The sequence below is a fragment of the Lathamus discolor genome, chromosome 4 (genome assembly GCF_037157495.1).
Source record: "Lathamus discolor isolate bLatDis1 chromosome 4, bLatDis1.hap1, whole genome shotgun sequence".
Taxonomy (NCBI): Eukaryota; Metazoa; Chordata; class Aves; order Psittaciformes; family Psittacidae; genus Lathamus; species Lathamus discolor.
The window spans coordinates 125217814-125222267 of NC_088887.1; positions in this window are offsets into that span (position 1 = coordinate 125217814).

Genomic DNA, 4454 nt, shown 5'->3' on the forward strand with positions numbered 1-4454 from the left:
GCTTATGCTGTGGGTAGCTTCTGGAATGTTATTGTGAGCTATGCAAAGATACTGAATGCTTGCTCAGGGTGAGAGGGCACTGCCTTTCTCCAAAGGGTGTTATAACCAGAGAAATTGCTTCTTGGAAGAGCCTTGCCATTGTGTATGGGATGTGCTGGACGGTCCCCAGAGGATGCCCCAGAGGAAATGGCTTTTCTCCAGCACACTTAGAAATGTGACCTCTCAAATCTGGGCTGTGGGTGATGCCTTCATTAGGATTTTCAATGAGAAGCTTAAGTCAGGAGGGAATATTTTATATGCTTTCTGATCATCTGTTCTGAAGCTTGTATAGCACATCCTGTCTGAAGAGTCCATTTTTAGCAAGCAAAGAGCTTAACTTCCGTTTGAAGTGGAGGGGATTTAACATGTACCTCTGCTTTGCTTTATCTGAAACACTAAGCGCATACTTGGTGTTTTGGTGACTTCAATGAGAAAAAACTTGGGGGGGGTCTGCTCAAGCGGTGACTAACTAATAACAGACATACCAACCCAGATGCTTATTCCTGTGGTTTTGGGCCAAATACTTGTGTTTGGCTGTCATATTTCTTGCTGCTGGCTCTGTGTCCATTTCTTTGACTGATGGACCAGCTCAGGTCTATGAAGCACTCAGAATATCAACTAAGAACTCAAAGTTTATTGTCTGAAGATAGCACCACCACAGATACATGAAAAAGTTAATATTTGGTATCATGCAACAAACAAGCTGATGCAAAACAAGTCAGGAAAAGAGGTGAGCTATTAAGACACTCACCAAGTGCTTGGTTTCCTAGCTCTTGCTCCAGTGACAGTGTCTGAGTGAACTGGAGCTCCGGGTAGTGCAGTATGTGTATTACCAGCCATATTTCTCTGTCTCATCATTTATCACCATCTCGTGGTAAATACTCTTATTTTCATAGGAGCAGACATTTAAAATGAACTAAAGAAATTCATCAATAATAGAAAAACACACAGGCATCTGACCACCTAACTAGGTTTTGGGTATTGTGTCTTAGCACTGAAGTGGTTGGCAGATGGATGATCTGTTCTTTACAGGTCCAGGAGTGAAATGGCAGCAAAATAGGAGAAGTTGGCAACGTCAGCCTAATGGCAATCATTTTTTGTTTGCAACAGTTGTGTTAAAGGGATTTGTATGAACATTGAAGGAACCCTGTCAACTGGAGTAAAACCTTATACTGTAGCCCTTGCTTAGGGCTGGTGTTTGTAGACTGGAGATCTCCTCATCCCAGCCATACCCAGTACACACATTAAAGTAAGGCAAGATGAGGTGGTTCCAGCTGGTTGTGGAAGAGGTCACAGCTCAGACTCTATTTGCACTTTCTGTTCTTGCACCCCTGCTGAGCTAAGTTGTCAAACAGGTACATTACTCAGAATATTGTCTGTGAGTATGAACCAAGAAATATTTGTCCCTTTAGTGAACCTGGATTAGAAAACCATATTGGGAATGGCTGGGTAAGCATTAGCATGGGACACACATGTTGTTCATTTCCACGTATTAGGATGCTATTTATTTTCATTAAGGGACTGAGGCCCATGCAAGAGGCTGCTCATTGTGTGGTCTGATGCTTCTTGCTTGAGCCTACAAGAAGGGAGATGCCTACAACCTGTTCTCTATTCTCCTTGAGGCAGCATCATCACAGGAGCAGAAAGAGAGAGAAAATGCATAAATATGGAATTTTGCACCAGCAAATCTCAAAAAAACCTGGGGAAAAAGTGAAAAGAGAAGTCCTTGTCATCCATTCTTTACAGACACTCAAGGAGATGTCCTAAATGCACCTAGGAGATAGAGCATGGTACCCAATGCATGATGGTGAGCACAGCCCACCTGGCTACCTTGCCTTGAGGTTCTGCAAGCAAAAAACCAAGATCACACATCACCAGCCCAGGACTGCGGCCAAAAGGCATAAAACACTTTTACTCTGTTACATGCAAAAGATTTTTAAGGCCATAAAAAAGATGAGGTCAGGATGACCTGGAAGCCTGGAAGATATCAGCATCTTCCCATAGTGTCTTCTTCAGCTTCAGAGTTTCTCTGAGTGCTGCCATCTAGGTGGTAGGACATTTTGCACATTCTTTCTGTTACACACATTCATACTACAGCCCCTCCATCCTCACAGGTACAATGCTCTCAACATCTTGGTTCTTCAGTTATGCCAACATTCTTTACCTTCATTCTGACAGACAGAAAACAAGGATTTCTTGCCACTGATGAAATTGTTTTAAATAACTTTAACCATCTCTTCCAAAACTTTGTATACCAACACAGGCTTCTCTTTCTTTCAGCTCATAACCAAATCTGATATGGTTTTCTCACCTCAAGCCTCTTGTCAAGTTATAGTTCCCCTATCTGTTTTGGTTTGAATCTAAAAGTTCAAATCCCACCTACAACTGATGTAGGTTTTCTATGTCCTAGACCTCAAAGCAAATCATTAGACACATATCTGGAAGATGCTGTTCAGTTCCTGGCTATGTCCTTCTTGTAAGATTTTGCTCTCTACTTCAGTTCCACACAGTATATAGAAGAATATTCCTTTTGCCCACTATTTTTAATCACTTGTGTCAGATATGCCTGTTTATCATCATTATAGAATCACAGAATGGTTTGGATTGGAAGGAACCTTAAAAACCATCTAGTTCCAACCTCTCTGCCATGTGCAAGGGCATATTCCACTAGACCAAGTTGCCCACAGCCCTGTCCACTATTTACTCCCTGTTTGTAGAACATCTCACATAGCAAAGTCCTGATCATAGATGAATCCTTCAGACACTACTACTACCTAAACAAAACAGACATTTAGGGGAAAATAAACTCTAAATTGTCAATGAGGAATTCCCAAATACAGGAGCTATTTGGGTGCAGAAATGCCTTCAGAATACTGAATGTATGTATGTTAGGGAAGATAAACTACAGTAAATAGAAAAACTGGGGTTGGAACTGGATGATCTTAAGGTCCTTTCTAACCCAAACCATTCTATGATTCTATAAATAGTGGAAGCATATTCTTGTTGGCGTATGGGGCTGGAGCAGAGGACATCAGAATCCTGAGGTCCTTTGCTCTAAAGTTCACTGGAAGAAATCAAGATCCCCCCTGAGTAACAGAAGGTGGTATTGCTAATAGGAGTCTGGACACGCTGCAGATGTGTTAAGTGATTTTCTTACCCTCTCCAACTATTCAACAGGAACAGTTAGTAATTCTGAGCCTGGGGATATTTTGGGAGTATTTGTACTTTTTTTAACTTACGTTATTCTCTTTTCTTTTTCCACTCATAATTTGATCATCTTCATATTCTAGGAAAAAAAAAAAAAGCCCTGGTGCAAACAATTATTGCCCCACACAGTCAAGGTTGTTTTCAGCTACTCCATTACAGCGCAGACAAGTCAGAAAAGAAGTCTTAGTCATGAATCTAATGCCGTGTGAAGGGAAATTCCCAGGGAGTGAATGAGCAATATCTCAACATCTTCCTTCTTCTCGTTCTTTACCTGAGCACTTTACAAGCAGATGTCTGCTAAACCTTTACTGATTTGTCATCTGTTTAGTCTGAAGTCAGCACTTCACAAGCAGCGATCCTCCTCTGCATGGAGTTAGCCTGCACTGACTTCACCTTTCTAGTGTCCTGACAAGGTGTGCTATCTCTGGGAGCAGAAAAAGGATGAGATATCCCCATCACCACCACCACACCCTGGGTCACTATTAGTAGGAAATGGTTTCAAAGCTCCTGATGTACTGATTGCCTTGCAGTTAGGCAGGTTTCTGACTCTATCTGTTAGCCTGACAGAGAAATTTAGCCATTATCAACAGTATTACTGAGCCTTAACACATCTTCGTCTTAGAATCATAACTTAGAGAATGGTTTGGGTTGGAAGGGACCTTAAAGATCACCTAGTTCCAGCCTCCTGCCGTGGGCAGGGACACCTTAAATGGTTTAAATGGATTCTAGAAAATTGTCCTGGAAAACACTGCAGGAAATAGATCATCAGTAATGAACTGCATGCAGTCCAATACCCGATCTTTTGTCTTGATTTCTCTATCTGCAGCTCAAAAATTGCAAGGACAGAAAAACAGGTTCTCTGGGGAAAAGTAACAGCATGCTTGTTGAAAGAAACAGTAAAAATGGGGCTCCTTAAATCCCTCTCCATCTCCATTTGAAGCAGTTATGGTGTAAGTCAGAGTTCAAATACCACTGGGACCTCATAGACATATGTTCCTATGGCTTCATATTTCATCCTTCCAACTTCTTAAGAGTTACCACAGATTTACTAATAAATAACGGTATCTAACACATTACACACCACTTCTAAACACCCCAGGGCCTAAAGACTGGAAAACGGGAGTTGTCAATTGTAAGTCACTCCTTGCATTCAAATAGTGTGTGCATCAACTGACTGACCACAGTGAATCATAGAATCAAAGGTTGGA